The sequence below is a fragment of the Leopardus geoffroyi genome, chromosome A3 (genome assembly GCF_018350155.1).
Source record: "Leopardus geoffroyi isolate Oge1 chromosome A3, O.geoffroyi_Oge1_pat1.0, whole genome shotgun sequence".
Lineage (NCBI taxonomy): Eukaryota > Metazoa > Chordata > Mammalia > Carnivora > Felidae > Leopardus > Leopardus geoffroyi.
In genome coordinates this window covers 70,722,031-70,748,001 of record NC_059336.1, presented here as the reverse complement: position 1 = coordinate 70,748,001, position 25,971 = coordinate 70,722,031, and positions in this window count along the sequence as shown.

The following is a 25,971-nucleotide window of genomic DNA, read 5'->3' as shown; positions in this document are numbered from 1 at the left end:
GGATGTCCACTCTCACCATCATTATTAAACAAAGTTTTGGAAGTCTTAGCCTTTGCAATCAGACAACACAAAGAAATAAAAGACATCCAAATAGGCCAGGAGGAGGTCAAACTTTTACTCTTCGCAGAGGACATGATACTCTATGGAAAACCCAAAAGATTCCACCAAAAAACTGCTAGAACGGATTCATGAATTCTGCAAAGTTGCAGGATATAAAATCAATGCACAGAAATCAGTTGCATTCCTATACACCAACAATGAACTGACAGAAGAAGAAATCAAAGAATCGATCCCATTTACAATTGCACAAAAAAAACATAAAATACTGAGGAAGAAATTTAAACAAAGAGGGAAAAATGTATACACTGAAAAGTATAGAAAGCTTATGAAAGAAATTGAAGAAGACACAAAAAATGGAAAAAGATTCCATGCTCCTGGATAGGAAGAACAAATATTGTTAACATGTCAATACTACTGAAAGCAATCTACATATTCAATGCAATCCCTATCAAAATAACCCCAGAATTCTTCACAGGGCTAAAAGAAACAGTCCTAAAATTTGTATGTAACCAGAAAAGACCCCAAATTGCCAAAGCAAACTTGAAAAAGAAAACTAAAGTAGGAGGCATCACAATCCCAGACTTCAAGCTGTACTACAAAGCTGTAATCAAGACAGTATGGTACTGGCACAAAAATAGACATTCAGATCAATGGAACAGAATAGAGAACCTGGAAATGGACCCACAAATGTATGGCCAACTAAACTTTGACAAAGCAGGAAAGAATAGCCAATGGAATAAAGACAGTCCCTTCAGCAAGTGGTGCTGGGAAAACTGGACAGCGACATGCAGAAGAATGAACCTGGACCACTTTCTTACACCATACACAAAAATAAACTCAAAATGGATGAAAGACCTAAATGTAAGACAGGAAGCCATCAGAATCCTTGAGGAGAAAGCAGGCAAAAACCTCTTTGATCTTGGCTGCAGCAACTTCTTACTCAACATGTCTCTGGAAGCAAGGGAAACAAAAGCAAAAATGAACTACTGGGACCTCATCAAAATAAAAAGCTTCTGCACAATGAAGGAAACAATCCACAAAACTAAAAGGCAAACAACAGAATGGGAGAAGATATTTGCAAACGACATATCAGATAAAGAGTTAGTATCCAAAATCTATGAAGAACTTATGAAACTCAGCACTCAAAAAACAAATAATTCAGTGAAGAAATGGGCAAAAGACATGAATAGACACTTCTCCAAAGAAGCCATCCAGATGGTCAACTGACACATGAAAAAATGCTCCACATCACTCATCATCAGGGACATACAAATCAAAACCACAATGAGATACCACCTCACATCTGTCAGAATGGCTAACATTAACAACTCAGGCAGCAACAGATGTTGACGAAGATGCGGAGAAAGATGATCTCTTTTGCATTGTTCGTGGGAATGCAAGCCTCTGCAGCCACTCTGGAAAACAGTATGGAGGTTCCTCAAAAAATTAAAAATAGAAATACCCTACAACCCAGCAATTGCACTACTAGGTATTTATCCAAGAGATACATGTATGCTGTTTTGAAGGGGCACATGCACCCCAATGTTTATAACAGCACTATCAACAATAGCCAAAGTATGGAAAGGGACCAAATGTCCATTGATGGATGAATGGATAAGGAAGATGTGGTATATATATATACAATGGAGTATTACTCGGCAATCAAAAAGAATGAAATCTTGCCGTTTGCAACTACATCTGTTGACCTTTAGAGTGAGTACTGAAAGATATGAATTTATCGTCATTAGTTGGAGTTTTATCGTCCATTAGAGTTGGAGTTTCTGTTGGTGTTCTCTGGTCCTTTGTAGTCTTTGTTGCTTTTGGTATTTATTTATTTGTTTGTTTGTTTATTGTCTTTTCTCTCCTCAGAGATTCCCCCTTAAAATTTCTTGCAGGGCTGGTTTAGTGGTCACAAACCCCTTTAATTTTTGTTTGGGAAACTTTTTATCTCTCCTTCTATTTTGAATGACAGCCTTGCTGCATATTTTTCTCATTCAGCACATTGAATATATCCTGCCACTCCTTTCTGGCCTGCCAAGTTTCTGTGGATAGGTCTGCTGCAAACCTGATCTGTATTCCCTTGTAGATTAAGGACTTTTTTCCCCTTCCTTCATGATTCTCTCCTGCCTGAGTATTTTGTGAATTTGACTATCATATACCTTGTTGATGGTCAGTTTTTGTTGAATCTCATGGGAGTCCTCTGTGCTTCCTGGATTTTGATGTCTGTGTCTTTCACCAGGTTAGGAAAGTCTTCTGCTATGACTTGCTCACATAAGACTTCTACCCTTATTTCTCTCTCTTCCTCTTCTGGGACCCCTATGATTCTGATATTGTTCCTTTTTCGTGAGTCACTGATTTCTCTGATTCTTAAATCGTGCTCTTTTGCCTTAATCTCCCTCTTTTTTTCTGCTTCATTATTCTCCATAAGTTTGTCTTCTATATTGCTGATTCTGTGTTCTGCCTCATTCATGCTTCCTCAGTTATAACATTTTTAACTCATCCTGACTAGCTTTTACTTCTTTTATCTCTGCAGAAAAGAATGCCAATCTATTTTTGACTCCAGCTAGTATTATTATTATCATGATTCTAAATTCTGGTTCAGACATCTTGCTTGTATCTGTGTTGGTTAAGTCCCTGACTGTCGTTTCTTCCTGCTTTTTCATTTGGGGTGAATTCCTTTGTTTCGTCATTTTGAATGGAGAAAAGGAATTAATGAGGTAGAAAAAATTAAAATTAAAAAAATTAAAATTAAACAAAATTAAAATTATAAAGTTAAAAACAAACACACACACACACAAAATCGAATAAGTGATGCTAGATCCTAGGTGTGTTTTGGTCTGGGTGTTGAAAGTGGCTTGATAGATTAGAGAAAATAGAGGGGGGGGGGGGAAAGGAAATAATTTCAAACTTTGACAAAATGAATACACTGAAGTAGACTAAAATGAGATGATGGAAGTAAAATAGAATTTGAAAAAAATTACACAAAAGTAAAAAACATAGTAGAAAAAAAGTAAAGAAAAATATTTTTAACAAAAATTAAAATAAAAATGAATTTTTTTCTTTTTCTGTATTGAAGAAAAATAAATGAAAAAGAGAAAAAAAAACAAAAGAAAATTGAATAGATGGACTGGCTAACAGACTGAAATACAACTTAAATTACTTCTTTTTCCCCTAGAAGTCAAACTATGAAGCACTTTATAGTCCATAAACTAAGCAGGCGGTGAGACTTGTGTTCTTGAAGAGTGAGGTTGGCCCAGTTGGGCGGGGTTTAGCATAACGGTTCTGTTCTCCACAAGATAGCACTGCTAGCCTATTGGGGTAGATTGTTGTGGCGCCTGTGGGTGTGTATGTGCATGCGTGGGAGCAGTGAAAATGGCGTCATCCAGCTATCCAGTCTCTAGTATCAAAACTCTGTTCTCCCTGATCAGCAATTGTGCACCCATCCTTCATCTTCGGCTTCCATCCATTCCCCGCTTCCACACTGTCCATGACCAAGGCCCAGGCAGCACCTCCCTCCCGAGTTTTGTCTCAGATACGGCTGCCTTTCCAAGTCCCCCACTTCTGAGGGACTGCGGCTTTGACCCACTCTGCCCCTCTGTGGAGTGTCCTACCAAGCAATGGCCGGCTGCCAGCCACACCCAGGGGTGCTTGTGGGACCGTGCTGCTGCTGATGCCCAGAGACTGTGGCCAGATGCCAGCCCACCCCAGAAAAAGTTCACAAGACAGTGTAGCAGCAGCACCTTAGGGATTATGGAAAATCACAACACACATCTGGCACCAGGCTTCACCCCCAACGACCTTGTTCCAGCACCAGCGAATATGGCTGTCCTCTGGGGTCTACTGGGCCCAGGTGACCTCACAGCCTCTACCAAATGTCCTTCCAGCAGAACTGCTTCCCCCCCCCGTGTGGCCCAAGAACCTCCTGAACCCCACTCTGATGCTAGGGATACACCCTTCCCATGAGAGCACTGCCAGGTACTAAGCTGTGGAGTTTCAGACGCTGCACTCCCCCTGTTTATAGTCTTAATGGAATTTAAACCTTCTCCTTTCTCCTTTCTCCCTTTTTAGGTAAGTCCCTGCAGCTGTTTCCAATTTTCCACTTTTTGTCCAGCTGCTTTTTGGGAGGGTGCTTTTCCTGTATTCTCTCCCTGCCCTCGTCTCTATCCACTCTCTGCACACAAAAGCGGCTTCCTGCCCTCCATGGCTTCTCTCTCCCCAAGTTCACGTCTCCACGCCATGTACCTGCTGAATTCCGTGGTTCAGGCTGTATGGATTGTTGTGTTTATCCTCAGATCAGTTTTCTAGGTGTGCAGGATGGTTTAGTGTTGGTCTGGCTATATTTCATGGATGCAAGACACACAAAAAACCTCCATGTTATTCTGCCATCTTGGCTCCTCCCCTCAGAATCTTATTTTTTATATAACACTTTGCACTTACCAAAATATCTAACTAGCATTTAACAGAAAGTACATAGATCAGATTCTTCAGATATTCTTCTAGCATCAAGAGTGCTAATTATTGCATTAGTTATAAAAATACATAAAATGTATGAAAAAATTAAATTTATATTATATATCACTCCTCAATATAGCTTATAACTTATTAATAGTTGACTTCTTCCCACATTTCAAAAGGCAAAATGCTAATAATAAAAATGAAAATAATAGAATATAAATGTAAGTAAAAAATAGACATGTCAAGCTTCATCATTTTTGATATAAAGTAATTATCTCTTTTCAAATAAAAATGTAAATTAGGTCTCTACATTTTTTTACATCTTATTGGTATTATTTTATATTATAACAAAAAGTATATTTTCAAGTATAATCAATTTTAAATCACATAAGGAGAAATTCAGAATCATTTGGATGAATGGTATCTAAATAATTTGTAATGACTTAAACAAAATTCCGAAAAGTAATGACTCATAGTTCACTTTGACAGAATGCTTGGGTAAATGGGAGAGTGTGTCTAACATGAAGAAAGCAACAACAACAAAACTAGAGCAGCATCTTTATTAAACATTCTCTGACAGGGACTGTTCTAATACCTATCTATGGAACAGGTTCTACAATGATGTCCATTTTAGGTAGGACAAACTGAAGCACATTTCTCTTGAATAAATTCTTCAGTGTCACACAACTGGTAATATGAGAGGCAAGATTTGACCCTAGATGATCTGAATCCCAAACGTAAACTTAACCACTTATTATGTCCAGAATTAGAAAATGCTACTCTATGGGCACAATGCACACAAAAAAATACATGTTTAGCCCACACTTTTCCAAGCATTATGATACTATGATAATCATAAAATTGCTCTCTTAAAGTCCCAATTTTATTTATGGATGTAATTTACCAACAAATGGGGTCATCTGTAATAGCATGAAATACCCATATTCTTTTATGATTTTTTAAATTCCCCTGTGTTAATATTTCCCATGATATAGACTGAGTTATTTTTCAACCTGAACTAAATTGAGAGTTCTTTAACCATTATTCTTTAGAATATAAGTCTAATTTAACAGGAAATTAAGCATACTGTGTTAAATGGATGTTTGTATTACCTGCAGAGCAAAATGAGGACTTAGACTAGTATGTGAACGTCCTGTAGAAAAGTTAACATGCAGAACTTAATTCAAAGAAAGTACTAGTATGCTATTATGACTTCAGTCAAAAGTAAAAATATAGGGAATATTTGAGTTTAAATGAGACTATTGAATTGGCATGTGAAAGAAATCTCTGCATGCAATTTGCTATCTTTGATTCAAATCTAGAATAATGTAAGGACGAGTGGCTTATAAACAGTGTCTAAAATCGAAATCCCATGTATTATATTTAAAATGATACCTGCTGTACATTATCCAAAATTATTGTATTTAGTTTTAAATAGCACTATTCTTAGTAACATTGAACATGAACAAGGGTCTTGGAAACTCTTTCTTTAAAAGGTCACTTTGTTATTGGGCTCATGAGCCAAGTTTTGGTCAATAGAAAAGATACCCCCAAAATGAGCTCAATCAATTAAATCTATAGAAAATAAGTAGGGCATTTCACATTCATCTATATTTAGCCTACTCTGCCTTTTAGTTCCAGACTTTATTGCTGAGTACCTTGGGGAAAACATATCTGCTACAACCTCTCTATAAAAGTAGGGGAAAATGTAAAATGTTTATATAATTGTTTCATAGTTAACCTTTTTTAAAGGTAGATATTTTTGTTCAACCATATAAGGAAAAAAACCTTAAAATTCAGGGGCATTAATAGTGAAAATGTCAATGTACTCTGGAAAATTAACTGGTTCCCTTTTCATATGGTCTCTTTACTTGCCACCTTCTTGATAGACTGTAAAGCTGCAACCTAGAATCCTTAGAACCTTTTCAACTTCTGGGTTCAAGTGTAACACATGAAAAAAAGAGAAAAATAAAGACAGCAACAGAAACTCATTCTGAATTTCTTTATATTATGTATTATAAACTTTTTTCAAAAACTTCTCAACTCCTGGGGGTTCTCAAAATATATAAATATATAAGCAAATCAGTATATAAGCAAATTAAAATATTGGGATTGCTGATGTAACAACATTTAGAAGATTGATTCTTAATCCTTGATTATGTTTCCCTGCTCCCTGGTTTCAGTGCAATTGCTTATCCTGCTAGTGGACTTGATACTCACAGGCAGTAATACTATAAAAGTGCTGAATCTGAGATAAGGAGCCCATGTACCCTGTCACTCTTGACTGCAGATGATAAAACAAAGCCCTAGTCAAAGAACAAGGGGGTGATCTTGGCTTTATAGGGCATGAAACTTTTTACAATTTTGTATTTATTATATAAAAATACAAATTATAATAAATACAAGATTAGGAAAAAATGCCATGCTTATTTTGAATGACGAAAATATCAAAACAATTACACACTTTAAAAGCCGACTCATTTCTTGGGGTGCCTGGGTGGCTCAGTCAGTTAAGCACCTGATTTCAGCTCAGGTCATGATATCACAGTTTGTGATTCAAGCCCTGCATTGGGCTCTGTGTTGACAGTTCAGAGCCTGGAGCCTTCTTCAGATTCTGTCTCCCTCTCTCTCTACCCCTCCCCCAATGACTCTCTGTGTCTCTCTCTCAAAAATAAACATTAAAACAAATTTTAATGAAAAAAAAAGCCACTGATTTCTCAATTTCAACAAAATGTATTGCCATTAGAACCCATTGGGAAGCACCTCCCTGGATATCAAACAGTTCTAGGTGAGGGACCCAAAAGTTAAGGTTCACTGTTTCCCAGTCCCTAGGAGGGACTGTCCATTTCTTGAGAAGAGAGTTATTACACTTACATTATATAGAAGACGCTAAAACTACATCTTTAAAAATTTTTTTTGTAATGTTTATTTATTTTTAAGAAAGAGAGAGATACAGAATGCTAGCAGGAGAGGGGCAGAGAGAGAAGGAAACACAGACTCTGAAACAGGTTCCAGGCTGCAAGCTGTCAGTACACAGTGCGATGCGGGGTTCAAACCCACAAACTGCAAGATCATGACCTGAGCCAAAGTCCAACGCTTAACTGACTGAGCCACACAGGTGCCCCTCTAGAACTACATCTTGATGGCACAATTTTGATCTACATCCTGTCAAAATTAAATAGTTCCCTCTATAAATTTTGTTGTAGAAAAAACTAGGGAAGAGAACTAAAAGTTTAAGAAATAAGGTGAGGGTAACCTCTTAATGATTTAAGTACATCTAAACGCCAAAAATCAAGAATTGTACTACTCTTAATTTTTCATGAAAGACTAAAATGCTTCACATTACTTCGTTTGGGAATGGTGATTTATTTTTTCCCTGGGTCTATTTTTTATTGCAAGGTTACACACAGCTCTCTTTTCTTAATAATGTTTCTGCATAATGTATAAATCAAACAGGTGCATTGATGGAGGATTTATGGAGGATTTTTTTTTCATTCTCTGATCTCAGGAGACGTCACAAAAGGAAGCAGCTAGGTCTTTGAAATGTGTTGGTTTGATGATTGTGCTTTTAGGACAAAGTGAGTAGAGCCTGTGTTTTCTTTATAGTTTTACCAGTTAATAATTTTTATAATGCTAAGTTAACATTTTTCTAAAGGTTTCAATTAAAAACATGATTCAACAAAATTGCAAGCAGGTAAATACACCAGCTTCAAAGGTTTTAGATTGTTTCACTCATTCTGAAATGAATTGTGAGTTCATGCTCTATAAACCATCTAAAATAAAGAACTGGGGCACGTGGGTGGCTTAGCAGATTGAGTGTCTGACTCTTGATATTGGCTCAAGTCATGATCTCACATTTGTGGGATTGAGCCCCATGACAGGCTCTGTGCTGACAGCATGAAACCTGCTTGGGATTCTCTCTCTCCCTCTCTCTCTGGTTCTTTCTCTCTCTTTCTCAAAATGAATAAACTTTAAAAAATGAAATAAAAATTGTTCATAAAAGACATTAAAGAAAAATTATGTGTATCAAGACAGTTGAAATGAGAAAACTAAGCAGTAAACTATTTGAGAACAATTACAAACAAATATGTTTACCACTAAAGAAGATACAGTATTACTTAGCTAAATAGGTTTTCAAGGAGCAGATTTTAGAGAGAGAGAAGTACTTCAAAAAAGATAAATATTATGTTCCAACTAAATCCAAAGCTTAAATTGTTTGTGTCTCATATTCTAAATGCTACTGTCAGGTTTGAGCTGTTTGTATTTTCTTACTTAACTCATTTTATACAACATCTTGAGTTGCTGCTGATTATTTCTTTTTTTTCCATTTCCTCTTTCCTTGATGACATCTAGATCCAAATCATAAATTATTTAAAATCTTTTAAGAAAACCCTTTACTAATAATTTAATGAAAAGCTGAGTTCTATTGGTAATTCTCAATACTTATGGTAAAACTACTGCAGTTCAAACTAAAAAGAAACCAGAAGGGCTTCAGTCATAATTTACCCAGATTTAATTTTAATTAACAGTCTAGACTCCCCGAGTAGTTGAAACTATTACCAAACTATTTGACTTAATCAGCAGAAGGGATGGTAAATGTGGGGCTTCATAATATCTTCAGCCATGTTTTTCAGTTATGTAAATAATGCAATTGTACTAATAAATAATAGCCTAAAGTGAGACAGTGCAAGGAAGAAGTTATGGCAAGTGAGAAAAGATGTATTTCTGATATCAATTGTAAAGTAGATAGTTAATCAAAGAATCAAAAAGTTTGAAAGCATTATAAGAGGCATTTTTTATTTGCCCAGGTTTTTCCAAAAGGAAGTTTTCAAATTCCCTTTTCAAGACTTTGAAATGACAGTTTTTTTTTGGCCTTTCGTCCACATGAAGTGAGTTGTAGAGAAGCACAAGGGCTACCATAAGCCAGGGTCTCCTCAAGTAGTGAGGGGCACTGCACTATCCATTAGTTTTCAAGAGAATATTGTCAGCAAAGGAAAAGAATAACATTCCTGACTCAAAGTAATTATAAAACTATATATTACAATTGAGTGTGTTTGTTCTAAGGCAATATTGAGTGTGTGCAGACATTGGAATGAAGTGAAATACATAAAGGGTTTCCTTACAAGTTCCTTTTTCAATTGAAGTGATAGCCACATGCTTCAGTATGCAGAATGATAGTATATAAAGGATAGCTTTTCATTTGATGCCCTGTGTCACATTTTATTTTTGCATCAATAATTTCTTGTGAATTTTTCCTGAATCCCCAATTACATTGTCCAATCACTGGAAATGAATCTACTCTTACAATTCCTTTACATGATGCCAATCTCATGAATAATGCTGAGCACTACTTAAGAAATCAATAAATGTATATTGATTGACTAAATAAAAATTATTTCTGCAAAAGGAGAATTTAATTTTAATTAATAAGTAATAAATAAATTAAATAAATAATACATATTAAACTAATAACTTAAGTTTCATGGAATGCCATTTTATGCAAGAAACATAGATTATAAAATGCTCAAAATATCTCTGAACAAAGTAATAAAGCATGATAAAATGGTAAAATAGCAAATTAACTGTGATTTGAATGAATTCAAGCCTACTCTTAATAACTGATGAGTTGTTCTCATGTGCCTTTTCAGGTAGTAGAAGACCTGACCCAAACATCATAAGTCATCTGAGTGCAGAGGAGGATATAGGTAGTGTTATGTGGTGATTGAGACTATTTCTCAAGGCATACATTAGACATATCCTGACTACACCTATGGATTATACCATGGACAGTTGGGAAGTATCATGAAAGAGGATTACGACCCTCATACTGTAGGTGGTGGTTTGAATCAGATACCTAGATCATTATTATATAACTTTATTTCCTTGTCACTGTGGATTTTTTTTTTTTAACACAGAGGTTATAGTTGTTGTTCTTTAATTCCCACACACCTTGTACACACAGTGAGAATACATTTACAGTTCTGCACCATTAAGAATCTATCCAGGAATTAGACTGGCAATTTAGGTCACTGTCAAAGCAAGCAAGAATTACATGGAGATGTAATATATCAGTTTAGAGGCAGATCTGGGGACTGAGGGGAAGTTTTATAGATCATGGTTATGTTAGGCAATGCAAAAACTAGGAAAATATGCTTCATAGCATGTGGTTAATTGTTGCCTTACTTTTATGCTTCTATCTTGAAGCCAATGGTTCCTCAAGAGTAATGTATACACTCTAGTGGAGTCTCAACATGACTTACTGTTGTACTAAGCAAATATTTTATACTTTCTAATTCTGTTCATTTTTATCTTAAAAATAAATATTAATGATATTAATATTTAATATATGGATTCCCCTCCCACTCCTACTCAGTCTATATATCAAATTTTACAAATTTTCAAGCAAATGAGGTATATTGGCAGGATAGAGTCAAAGTTCCACAATGCAGAAATTTTCATCATGAGGCCATCACTGCTTCAATGGCTTTCAACATATTATGATTTATAAGGGCTTATGTTTGCCAGTTTAAACTGATTTAGGGATTATACCTTCTAGTTTTAACTAACTTAGTTCCACCGAAAGTAACAGAAGCTTTGAAAGTTACTTACAAATAAATATCAGGTTAAAGATAGTATTAATAATAGCATAGCAAGAAGTAAAAAGTTGGCAAAGGCTACACTACTACTGCAATTACAAGTCCTATTAACCACATTATGAGGTGAAATAGATGATTTAATCTCTATTCTCTAAAGTTAACAAAGAATTTCAGATAAGAGTATTTTATGTCTTAAGATATTAACTAAATATTATGGAACCAATATGATTCTCAGTCCACTTATAAAAGCTAAGCATCAAAACAGGAGCTGAAACTCTACATCCTTCTCAGTTATTATTTAAAATCATGTAGTACTTAATCCAAACTTGGTGATAAACATTAGAAGCCATCTTTCAGGGCACCCAGGTGGCTCAGTCAGTTAAGCATCCAACTCTTGATTTTGGCTCAGGTCATGATCTCATGGTTTTGTGAGCTTAAGCCCCATGTCGGGCTCTGTGCTGACTCTGCAGAGCTTGCTTGGGATTCTCTCTCTCTTTCTCTGCCCTTACCTGGCTCATGCTCTCTCTGTCTCTCTCAAACTAAATAAATAAACTTAAAAAAGTTATTTAAAAATGTAAGGCAGGGGCGCCTGGGTGGCGCAGTCGGTTAAGCGTCCGACTTCAGCCAGGTCACGATCTCGCGGTCCGTGAGTTCGAGCCCCGCGTCAGGCTCTGGGCTGATGGCTCAGAGCCTGGAGCCTGTTTCCGGTTCTGTGTCTCCCTCTCTCTCTGCCCCTTCCCCGTTCATGCTCTGTCTCTCTCTGTCCCAAAAAAAAAAAAAAAAAAAAAAATGTAAGGCATCTTTAATAGTTTCTTTCTTAATAATGCAAAACAAAAAGCTACATGTTATTGGTAAGTACTTCGTTTACTGCTCTAGATAAAAGTGGATGAAACAGTAAACAGAAAATGATATGGCACAAATTAAAATAAATATACCATTTAAAATAATATTAAAAACATTGCTGGAGATTGGTAAAAATATGTTTTGCTATAAAGTTATAGGAAATTATAGGTGTTTAATTTTATGGTATTTAATAATCAAATAAATAAAATGTAAGTTACATTTTTATGAGCAACAAAAATATACATGTATGAGAAACATAACAGAAAGTAACCAACAGAAACAGATGGATTTTAATCTAACCATATTAATCATATTAAATGTAAACAGTCTAAACTCACCAATCAAAACAAAGAGAATGCCAGACCAGATAAAAAAGCAAGTTCTGGAGGCTACGCACGTGTGGAAGGAGGGAGCATATGGGAAATCTCGGTACTTTCCACTCAAATTTGCTGTAAACTAAAAGTGCTCTAAAAAATAGTCAAAAAAGAAAAATAATGGAAAGAAAAAGCAAGATCCAAACAGACACTATATACAAGAAACCCAACAAAGTATAAAGGCATAGATTGGTTAAAAGTAAAAGACTAAAAAAAAATATACCACACAAACATTAATCAAAAGAAAGTGGGAGTATCTATAATAATATCAAAGTAGACTTCCGGAAAAGGATTATTACCAGGGTTAAAGAAGGACACTATATAATAATAAAGAAGATGAAACATTTCAAAATGTGTATGCAGTTAACAATAGAGATTCAAGTGGTGCCTGGGCGGCTCAGTTGGTTAAGCATCCGACTTCAGGTCAGGTCATGATTTCATGGTTCGTGAGTTCAAGCCCCGTGTCAGGCTCTGTGCTGACAGCTCGGAACTTGGAGTCTGTTTCAGATTCTGTGTCTCCTTCTCTCTCTGCCCCTAGCCCACTCACACTCTCTCTCTCTCTCAAAAATAAATAAACATTAAAAAAATAGAGATTAAAAATAAATAAAGCAAAACTGACAGAACTGAAAGGAGAAAGATAAATCCACAATTATGACTACAGACTTCAACACTGTTACCTCAAAAATGTTTACAACAGTTTTATTTATAATCACCCCAAACTGGTGACTATCAAGATGTTTTTCAACAGATGAATAAGCAAATCTACACAATGAAATGCGATCAGCAATAAAAATGAACTACTGAATCACACAACAACATTGCTCAATCTCAAATTAATTTTCTTAGTAAAAGAAGCTGGATCCAAAGGCTATGTACTCTACCTTTCTATTTATAAGACATTTTGAAAAAGGCAAAATTTTAGGGGCAGAGAAAACATCAATAGTCGCCAGGGTTTGGGAGGGGAGGAGGAAAGATGCCACCATGGGGCAGTAGGAAGAATATTTTTGGGGTGATAGAAATGTTCTGTATCTTGATTGTGGTTTTGGATAAACTAATGAGTGCATTTATAAGGGTTCATAGAACTATATACGGCATGGTATGAACTTTCCTGTATGTAAATAAAAAAATGAAGATAACAATATGAAATACAATGGATTAAAAGAATTGAATCTGAGCTAAACAGAAACTTTAAAAATACTTTCCATCCATTTTACAATTGAGGGATTTTGCCATTATTTACCTATTGAATTACCTATTGAACATTAATTACCTATTAAATATTTTCTTATATTAAACAATGCTACCATGAACACAACACTTAAATTTCTCTTCTGTATATGTGCTAGAAATTCTTGAGGATAAATGCATAGAACTATAATCTCTGGATTATGTAATACGTGTATAATATAGACAAGTACATTCACAAAAACACTAAGAATAAGACATACTTTATATTTGTCTTTCCAAATCCCCAGAATACATGTGATTCTCATAGTCAGTATAGTGCTTTCACAAAATACAAAGACATATTTTCTAACAAATATGGATATTTTGCAAACTTCCAGTTTCATATTACTGCCGAGAGATGTCACAGAATCCACAAAGAAGTAATAGTTGAAATTTATTGAAATATGAGATTAGAAGTAGATATATCTGCAACCAATTCAAGATGCTATACTTGGGCTACGCTTTATATTTAAAAATAATGCTCATAGTGGTTTCTCTATGTCTGTTCTTTATTAATCTTAAAAATTATAGCCAATTACTGTGATGTGGTAGGTAATTTTCCTCTGTTTTATATATTTTTTTCTGATTTATGTGATGATGAGCATTACATAGTATGATACGCATTATAACATATTAGAAGTGCCTTTAACAAGCTTTTATATAAACTTATTAATTTCAGACTATTCATGATGATACATATAGGTCTGGTCCATGGATTTCATCTGCTATATAATATTCAATTGATAATGCCCTACATTTTATTTATTCACTTATCTATGGGTGGATTTGGCACGTTTCCAAATTTTACAATTTGTTTTAATGTTAATTCACCTAATTTGAGAGAGAGGGAGGGAGACAGCATGTGTGAGTGGGGGCAGAGAAAGGGAGAGAGAGAATCCCAAATGGGCTCCACTCTGTCAGTGCAGAAATTGATGGAGGGCTCTATCTCACAATCTGTGAGATCATGACCTGAACGGAAATTGCGTCAGACACTTAACACACTGAGCCACCCAGATGACCCACGCCCCAGATTTACTATTTTAAATAATGCCACTAGGAGCACACTTTTGTAGATGTATTTACAAGAACTTCTCAAGGCAATACACTTAGAATTTTAATTTCCGTATTATATCATAGATATATTTTTAAAATACTCAAGGGGCACCTGAGTCGGTTAAGCATCCGACTTTGGCTCAGGTCATGATCTCACGGTTCGTGGGTTCAAGCCCTGCATCAGGCTCTGTGCTTACAGCTGGGAGCCTGGAGCCTGCTTTAGATACTGTGTCTCCCTCTCTCTCTGCCCCTCCCATGCTCTCTCTGTCTCTAAAACAAAACAAATAAACGTTAAGAAAAAATTTTTAAATAAATAAATAAATAAATAAATAAATAAATTACTCATAATTTCTGAATTACTCTCCAAAGTGACTAAGCATATTTAAAGGTTCATAAAATGTGCATGGGATTTTGGACCTTCTAAATGTTCATTAACATTGAAAAGTTACATTTGATTTTTGCCACTCCAGTGGGTGTAAGATAATATAAAACTAACATAACTTGGAAATTAATTTGGAAAGCTATTGGGTGACAAAGAACTGTTTCTGATATATCCTCTATTAATTTTTTATACAGTTTTATACATTTTGGTTAAATTTATTCCTAAATAACATGTAATTTTTGTATACAATCTGAATAGCACCTTACTGTTCTTCCATATATTTTAATCAACCATTGTTATGTACACATATTATAAATTGATCCTTTTTCTTCATTTTTATTGAGGCTTAACTTACATGCAGTTCACAAATCTTACTTGGTACCCTGATAATTTTATATAAATGAATACATAAATATTTGGACTTCAAGAAGATAAAGACAACATAGAGCCTACCTTTTACCCTTCTCAGTATGTACTGTCACTGAAAATAATCATATATTATTTTACCTGCTACTAAACACAATAAAAATAGAATTGCATACAAAATACTCCTTAGATCCTGGCTTCTTTCAGTCTACATTGCATCAGTGAGATTGGTACATACTGTTATATGTAGTAGAATTCACCATTTGTCATTATGGGTTTTTTTTTTTCTCTTTCTTTTCTTCCAATGTAGTTAACATAAAGTGTTATATTAGTTTCAGATATACAATGTAGTGATTCAACATTTCCATATACTAGTGCTCATCAAGGTAAGTGCACTCTTATTCTTTTACCTATTTCACCCAATCCCTCACCTACCTTCCCTCTGGTAACTATCTTTTATTTTAAACTATATATTTTTAAAGTCAAACTCATAAAATCAGAGACTAAAAAGTGGTTTCCAGGGTTTGGGGAGTGGAGCAAATAGGGAGAATTTGGTAAAATGGTACAAACTCTTAGTTATGACATGAATAATGTCTAAGGACCTAATGTTAAACATGCTGACTATAGTTTATATCACTCCGTTATGTAATTGAAATTTGTTACTGGAGTAGAACTTAAATGTTCACATTAATGACAATGATGATGATGATGATAAATCGATACATATGTAAGGTGATGGATATGCTCATTAAATTGTTGGGAAGAATGCTTTCACAATGTACACAGGTAGCAAATCACCATTATGTATACTTTATTTTATTTTTTTTTTCCAACGTTTATTTATTTTTGGGACAGAGAGAGACAGAGCATGAACGGGGGAGGGGCAGAGAGAGAGGGAGACACAGAATCGGAAACAGGCTCCAGGCTCTGAGCCATCAGCCCAGAGCCCGACGTGGGGCTCGAACTCACGGACTGCGAGATCGTGACCTGGCTGAAGTCGGACGCCCAACCGACTGCGCCACCCAGGCGCCCCTATGTATACTTTAAATCTCTTGTGATTTCATTTGTCAATTAATTATACCCCAATAAAGAGGTAAAGATTAAAAAAATAAATTGTACCAATTTATATTCTGGCCAATCATGTGTAAAAATTGCTTCATATCTAAACTATTATGTTATTGTCTTTTTGTTTTCTCAATTGCATATTTATAGGTCATTGACATTTGATGGTGCTGCTATGATTCATATTTTTCCCTTTTAAAAATTGTTTTAAGTTTTGCCAGGGCCTGGACAGTGTATGACCCCTTCTTAATATAACATTATTCTCAGGAGCAGAAAACATCACAAGCTTTCATAACATGCAAAAGACAGAAACCTAGAAAAAAAGACAAGACAAAAAAATTATCCCCAAAAGAAAGATAAAGAAAAAATCACAGCCAAGGACTTACTCAAACAGATAAAAGCAATGTATCTGAACAAGAATTTAGAACAACAGTAATAAAAATACTACCTGGGATTGAAAGAAACATAGAGGACACCAGAGAAACCCTGGCTGCAGAAATAAAAGACATAAAAACTAGTCAGGCCAAAATAAAAGGAAGCTATAACTGAGATACAAAACCAACAGGATGTAATCACAATGAGGATGGAAGAAACAGAGGGTCAGATAGGTGATATAGAAGATAAAATTATGGAAAATAATTAAACTGAAAATAAGAGGGAAAAAAACTATTAGATCATTAATATAAACTTAGGGAACTTAGCAACTCGATAAAGTGAAATAATATCCATATCATAGGAGTCCAGAAGAATAAGAGCAGGAGAAAGAGGAAGAAGGTTTATCTGAACAAATTATAGATGACAATTTCCCTAATCTGGGAAAGGAAACAGGCATTCACGTCCAAGAGGCACAGAGAACTCCCCTCAAAATCAACAAAAACAGGTCAACACCAAGACATATCATAGTGAATCTTGCAAAATACAAAAATAAAAGGAGAATTCTGAAGGCAGCTAGAGATAAAAGGTCCTTAAATTACAAGGGTAGACACATAAGGTTTGCAGCAGACATGTCTCCCTTTGGCAGGACAGAAGGGAGTGGCATGATATATTCAATGTGCTAAATGCGAAAAATATGCAGGCAAGAATATTTTATCCAGCAAGGTTGTCATTCAGAACAGGAGAGATAAAGTGTTTCCAAGATAAGCAAATACTAAAGGGGTTTGTGAACACTAAACCAGCTCTGAAAGAATATTAAAGGGGACCCTTGGCAGGGAAACAGAGACCTAAAACAACAAAGACTAGAAAGGAACAGAGATCTACAGAAACAACAAGTTTGCAGGTAATACAATGGTACTAAATTCCTACCTATCAATAATTACTCTGAATGTAAATGGACTAAATGCTCCAATCAAAAGACATAGAGTATCACTATATATATATATATATATATATATATATATATATATATATGCAAACAAATAAGACCCATCTATATACTGCTTACAAGAGACTAATTTAAGACCCAAAGACATATCCAGATTGAAAGTGAGAGAATGGAAAACAATTTATCATGATAATGGTTATCAAAACACAGTTGGACTAGCCATACTTACATCAGAAAAACTAGATTTTAAATCAAAGACTGTAGTAAGTTAGAGATGAAGAAGGGCACTATGTAATAATAAACGGGTCTATCCAACAAGAAGATCTACCAATTGTAAATATTTATGCCTCCAATTTGAAAGCAGCCAAATATACGAATCAATTGATAACAAACTAAAATAAACTTATTGATAATATAGTGATAGTAGGGGACTTTAACACCCCACTTACAGCAATAAAGAAACAATGGCTTTGAATGACACACTGGACCAGACAGACTTAACAGATATATTCAGAGCATTTCATCCTATAGCAGGAGAATACATATTCTTCTCAAGTACACAGAACATTCTCCAGAATCAATTACATACTGGGTGACAAATCAGGTCTCAACCAGTACAAAAAGACTGAGATCATACCACACATATTTTCAGAAAAAAACACTATGAAACTTGAAGTGCAACCACAAGAAAAAATTTGAAAGACCACAGATACAAGGAGGTTAAAGAACATTCTACCAAAGGGGCACCTGGGTGGTTCATTTGGTTAAGTGTCTGACTTTGGGTCAGGTCATAATCTTGTGGTTCATGAGTTCAAGCCTCACATCAGGCTCTGTGCTGACAGCTCAGAGCCTGGAGCCTGTTTTGGATTCTGTGTCTCCCTCTTTCTCTGCCCTTACCCTACTCATGTTCTGTCTGTCTCTCTCCCTTTCTCTCTCTCAAAAATAAATAAATATTTAAAAAATTAATGTTAAAAAAAAAGAACATTCTACCAAGGAACGGATGGATTAACCAGGAAATTAAAGAAGAAATTAAAAAAAAAATACATGGAAGCAAATGAAAATGAAAACACTATAGCCCTAAATCTTTGGGATGCAGCAAAGATGGTAGTAAGAGGAAAGAATATAGCAATACAGATGTTCCTCAAGAGGCAAGAAAAGTCTCAAATATATAACTTAACCTTACACCTAAAGGAGCTGGAAAAAAAAATCACAGCAAATAAAGCCTAAAACCAGCAGAAGGAAATAATAAAGATTAAAGCAGAAATAAATGATACAGATATAAAAACAAAAAAACAATAGAACAGATCAACAAAACTAGTTTCTGGTTCTTTGAAAGGATTAATAAAATTGATAAACCCATAGCTAGACTTAACAAAAAGAAAAAAAAGACACAAATAAATTAAATCATGAGTGAAAGAGGAAAGATCACAAACATCACAGAACTACAAACAATTATAAGAGAATACTATATGCCAACAAATTGAGCAATATGGAAGAAATGGATAAATTCCTAGAAACATATAAACTACCAAAACTGAAACAGGAAGATATAGAAAATTTGAACAGACCCATAACCAGCAAAGAAATTTAATCAGTAATCAAAAATCTCCCAACAAACAGAAATCCAGGGCCAGATGGTTTTGCAGGGGAATTCTACCAAATATTTAAAGAAGAGTTAATACTTATTCTTCTAACACTGTTCCAGAAAATAGAAATGGAAGGACAACTTCCAAAGTCATTCTATGAGGCCAGCATTACCTTGATTCCAAAACCAAAGACCCCATTAAAAAGAATTACAGATCAATATCCCTGATGAACACTGATGCAAAAATTCTCACCAAGGTATGAGCAAATCAAATCCAAGAGTACATTAAAAAAATAAATTGCCATGATCAAGTGGGATTCATTCTTGGGCTGCAGGGCTGGTTCAATATTTACAAAACAATCAATGTGATGCATCACATTAATGAAAGGATAAGAACCATTTTAGCTTTTCAATAGTTACAGTAAAAGCATTTGACAAAATACAGCATCCTTTCCTCAAAAAATAGATAGAAGGAACATACCTCAACATCATAAAGGCTATTTATGAAACACTCACAGATAATATCCTCAATGAAGAAAAAGTGAGAGCTTTTCCCCTAAAGTCGGGAACATGGTAGGGATGCCCACTCTCACCACTGCTGTTCAACATAGTACTGGAAGTCCTAGCCTCAGCAGTTAGACAACAAAGAGAAATAAAAGGCATCTAAATAGACAAGGAAGATGTCAAACTGTCACTTTTCACAAATGATGTGATACTGTATGTAGAAAACCCAAAAGACTCCATCAAAATTACTAGAACTGATACATATAGTCACAGGATATAAAATAAATATATAGAAATCTGTTGCATTTATATACACCAATAATGAAGCAGCATAAATAGAAACCAAGGAATTGATCCCATGTACAATTGGACCAAAAACTTTAAGATACCCAGGAATAAAACTAGCCAAAGAGGTAAAAGATCTGTACTCTGAAACTATAGAGCACTAATGGAAAAAAATTGAAGAAGACACAAGGAAGTGGAAAAACATGCCATGCTCACATATTAGAAGAAAAAATATTGTTAAAATGTCTATACTACCCAAAACAAGTTACACACTCAATGCAATCCCTACCCAAATAATATGAGCATTCTTCACAGATCTAGAATAAACAATTCTAAACTTTGTATGGAACCATAAAAGATGCTGAATAGCCAAAGTAATGGTGGAAAAGAAAAGCAAACTGGGAGGCATCACAATTCCAAACTTCACACTGTGTTACAAAGCTGTAATCATCAAAACAGTTTGGTGCTGGCACAAAAAGAGACACATAGATCAATGGAACAGAACAGAGAACCCAGAAATGGACACACAACTAATCCTCAACAAAGCAGGAAAGAAAATTCAATGGAAAAAAGATGGTATCTTCAACAAATGGTGTTGGGAAAACTGGACAGCAACATTCAGAAGAATGAAACTGGATCACTGTCTTACACCAAAGACAAAAATAAATTCAAAATAGATGAAATACCTAAATGTGAGACAGGATACTGTCAAAAACCTAGAGTAGAATACAGGCAGAAACTTCTTTGGCCTCAGCTGTAGCAACCTCTTACTAGATACATCTCCAGAGACGGGGAAACAAAATCACAAATGAACTATTAGGACTTCATCAACATAAAAAGTTTCTGCACAGAAAAGGAAACAATTAACAAAAATAAAAGGCAACCTACAGAATGAGAGGAAATATTTGCAAGTGACATACCAGATAAAGGGTTAGTATGCAAAATCTATAAAGACCTTATCAAACTCAACACCCAAAAACCAAATAATCCAGTTAAACAATGGACAGAAGACATGAATAGACATTTCTCCAAAGACATACAGATGGCTAACAGACACATGAAAAGATGATCAACATCACTCATCATCAGGGAAATAAAAATCAAAACCACAATGAGACTCCACCTTGCACTTGTCAGAATGGTTAAAATTAACAACTCAGGAAACAACGGATATTGGCTAGCATATGGAGAAAGGGGAACCTTCTTACACTGTTGGCGGGAATGTAAACCTGTGAAGCCACTCTGGAAAACAGTATGGAGATTCCTCAAAAAGTTAAAAATAGAACTACCCTGGGGCACCTGGGTGGCTCAGTCAGTTGAGCATCTGGCTCAGGTCATGATCTCTCTGTCCGTGGGTCTGTGGGCTCAAGCCCCATGTCCGTCTCTGTGCTGACAGATGAGAGCCTGAAGCGTGTTTCAGATTCTATGTCTCCCTCTCTCTCTGCCCCTACCCCACTCATGCTCTCTCTCTCTGTCAAAAATAAATAAACATTAACAAAAATTAAAAAAAAAATATAACTACCCTATGACCCAACAATTGCACAACTAGGTATTTACCCAAATGGTAAAAAATGCTAATTTGAAGGAGTACATGCACCCCAATGTTTATAGCAGCATTATCAACAATAGCCAAATTGCAGAAAGAGCCCAAATGTCCATCGACTGTTGAATGGATAAAGATGATGTAGGGGATATATACAATGGAATATTACTCGGCAATAAATAAGAATGAAATCTTGCCATTTGCAATGACATCGATGGACTTAGATTGTAATATGCTAAGTGAAATAAGTCAGTCACAAAAATACAAATACCATATGATTTCACAAATAAGTAGAATTTAAAAAACAAAACAGAGGAATATAGGGGAATGAAGGACAAATAAATTAAGAAAAACGGAGGCAAATCATAAGAAACTGTTAACTATAGAGAACAAGTTGAGGGCTGCAGGAGAGTAGGTGGAGGGATGGACTAAATAGGTGATAGGCATTAGGAGGGCACTTGTGATGAGCACTGGGTGTTATATTAAATGACAAATCACTAAATTCTACTTCTGAAACCAATACTACACTATTTGTTAATTAACTTGAATTTAACCAAAAACTTAGAAGAAAAAAAAATTTGCTAAGTTTTTAGTAGTTTGGGGACAGTTTTTAATCATAAAGTGCTATTAAATTCTATCGAATGCTTTCCTGCTTCTATGTTTTTCCCTATTTTATTCTATAAGTGTAGTGAATTACTTTTATAGATTTTTTAAATGTTATATCATACTTGCCTTTGTGAAATATATCTCTTGGTTGTTATGTATTATCCTTTACGTAGCTTAAAGTGTTTTGTGCTTATACTCACAAAAGTCTTTTACCTATGATTTTTTTTTGTAATGTCCTTGTTAGTTGTTTAAATCAATGCTATAATGTGCTCATAAATATATTGGTAAGTATGACATCTTTCTATATATGTTCTTTAGAATAATTTGTATAAGATCAGTATTTTTGTTCAATAGGTATAGTTCTAATAATTTTTCTGTTTTTTCTTGTACATAATTTGATAAGTTATATTTTTCAAGGAACTTGTCTATTTTATCTAAATTGGACAAAACTTGTTTTGGACATTAATTGAAATAAACAATACAGAAAGATAAATAATGTATGATCTGACTTACATATGGAATCTAAAAAAAAAAAGGTGAACTCAAAAGTAGGAGTATAGAATGACTGGAGGTGAGGGAAATGGGCATATAATGGTCCAAGTGTACAAATTTACTCATAAGATGAACAAGTTTGGGGTATCTAATGTATATTATACAACATGATGACTATAGTTAATATTGTATTGTATATTTGAAATTTGCAGTAAGTCTTATGTATTCTCAGCACACACACAATTAAAGGCAACTATTTGAGGTGATTGATGTGTTAACTAACTTGATAGTGGTAATTATTTTACAATATATATGTATGTCAAGCCATCATGTTTGTACATTATAAATATGTACAATTTTATTTGTTTACCTCGGTATTTCTGGGAGAAATTTAAAAAATGTATCTCAACTTTTAAACATGTGGGAATCTGTAGTGATGTGTTCTTTTTCATTTTTGGTATCAGTAATTTGTGTTTTATCTTTTTTTTTTTTTGATTTGTCTTACAAAGGGTTTACAAATTGTATTAATTTTATCAAAGAAATAATGTTTACCTATGATGATTTTTACAGAAAATATATTTTCCCCTTTTTATTTTATTTAATTTTTTAATGTTTATTTATTTTTGAGAGAGAGAGAGACAGAGCATGAGCAGAGGAGGGGCAGAGAGAGAGGGAGACACAGAATCTAAAGCAGGCTCCAGGATCTGAGCTGTCAGCACAGAGCCCGACGTGGGGTTCGAACTCACAACCGCGAGATCATGACCTGAGCCGAAGACAGACACCCAACTGACTGAGCCACGCAGGTGCCCCAATTTTCCCCCTTTTAATTCCTCTTTTATATTTATTATTTGCTTCTACTTTTTGTAGCTTAATTTATAATCTCTTTTCTAGGTTTAAAGTTGAAATATTGTCATTGATTTTTCAGTCTTTTATACTGAAAGTTACTTATAGTTGTAAATTACTTTCTAAGCACATTAAACTGGCATGATACAATTTTGATATATTGTATTGTCTTATCATTCAGTGAAAATATATTCTAATTTTCTTTTTTTATTCTAATTTTCATTTTACTTCTTCATTGACTCAAAGTTACTCAGAATAGTGTTACATAATTTCTAAACAGTTGCGGGTTTACTAATTTTCATTTTCTGACTGAATTCTAAGATATTCCTGGTGTGGGCAGAAAACGTATTCTGCATGATTTCAATATTTAATATTTGTTGAATTTTTTTTAAATATTATTTATTTTGAGAGAAAGAGAGAGAGTGAGTGGGGTAGGGGCAGAGAGAGAGAGAGAGAGAATCCCAAGCAGGGTCTGCACTGTCAGCACAGAAGGACACAGCACTCAATCTCACAAACTGCAAGATCATGACCTGGGCTAAACTCAAGAGTCAGATGCTTAACCAACTGAGCCACCCAGGTGCCTCAAAATTTGTTGAATCTTTATGGCTGATTTGATGACCAGTTTTGGTAAATGTTCCATGTAGCATTAAAAATAATATGAATTCTGTAAGTATTGGGTTTAGTGTTCTTTATATTTAAATTAGGTTAGGTTTCTTAAATATATTTTTCAAATCATCAATATCCCTATTCTTTCATGTCTGTGTTCTAGTAGAATCTGAGGAAGTTATTGTAAAACCTCCAACTATTTTCATGAGTGTTATTCTACCTGTAGGTCTTTCAGTTTTTGTTAGTCATATAAATATTTTGGATTGATATATTGTCTTAATATATTGATTGCTTTTCATTATAAACAATCCTTTCATTTCTGATAAAGCTTGCATTAAAGACTACCAGATTTTTAAAATAAATACTAGTGTGATATATCATTTTATTTTCCTTTCTTTTCATTTTTTCTCCATCCTCATATTGAAAATGTGGCTCTTATTGATAAGTATAGATTTTTTTTAAACGTGTCATTAACCTTAGTCTTTTACATGGATATTTGTTACATTTCCATTTAATGCTATTACAAATATTGTTGCTAGTCTATTCCCCAGCCTCTATCTAAACTGAAATACAATTAGATTTATCCACCAATTCCATACACGACTTATTTTCTGCTTTAACAACACTAAATCCCTCAACTTTCTATTTATTTTCTAGATGTTGCATTTGTTCTCTATTTACTTTATTTTATCCTTCCTTGTTTGGTTTTGGTTAATCAGTTATTACTGTTATTTGTTTCTCCTTTCTGAGGCTGTTATTCAAAATCTTTCTTTATACTTTTCATTAACGAAGAGATTATTTCATATTGAATTTATTATAGACTACCTTAAATTCATGGTGTTGCATTTACCTAGACAATGCTGTACTTCCCCACATAGCTTTACCTGTTCACTTGGATTTGGTACTTTTATTGTTATATATTCCAATAGATAGCATATTTAAGAAACCATAAAATTTTAGATATACCCTTATATTTGCCTTTTTTATATGTGTATGTATGTGTTTTCTTGCATGCCCATGGTTTTATATGTAGTTTTATTCTGCCTGAATACCCTCAAGATTTTTTGTTTTTTGTTTTAGCACAGGATTTTTGTCTTTGAATTCTTCAAGTTTTGTTTGCACTGGAAATCTCTCTGTTTACCTTTATTTTTAAAAGATGGTTTGATTATAACATTACGTGTTCACAATTACTTATTTCAAGACTTTCAAGAAGTAATTCCATTGGCTTTTGGTTTCCAAAATTTTTGTTGAAAAGATTTTAATTTTATTATTGTTTCTTATAGATTTTGTGTATTCCTATCTCCGTCCATGGCTGATTTGAAAATTTTGGGGTTTCAATAATTTCTCAGCCAGTTTTCCTTTGACTATGCTATTCTCTTCTCCAGGCTCTATCTGAACTAAAATTAAATTAAATTAGGTTTGTCCACCATGTTCCATATGAATCACTTATTTTCTGCTTTATCTACTTCAATTATATTATTTTTCATTTTCAGAATTTCCATTCGATTCTTTTTTTATGTATACATATATTTCAATTTCCTGGTAAAATGTTTCCTTATTTCTTCTATTTCTTCAAACAGATTGATCCAATATTTGGATCTCCTGTTTGTTTCTATCTTCTATTTTTTCTTCTTGATTTTCCTTAGTCATTTGCTCTGTTATTTTTATCATGATTCACATCTCCGTGTTTCTCATTTCCTTTTAAAACCATAGTTTCCTTGATAACCTCAAACATCAACTTCTGTGTCCTCAGGACAGAAAGGGTGAG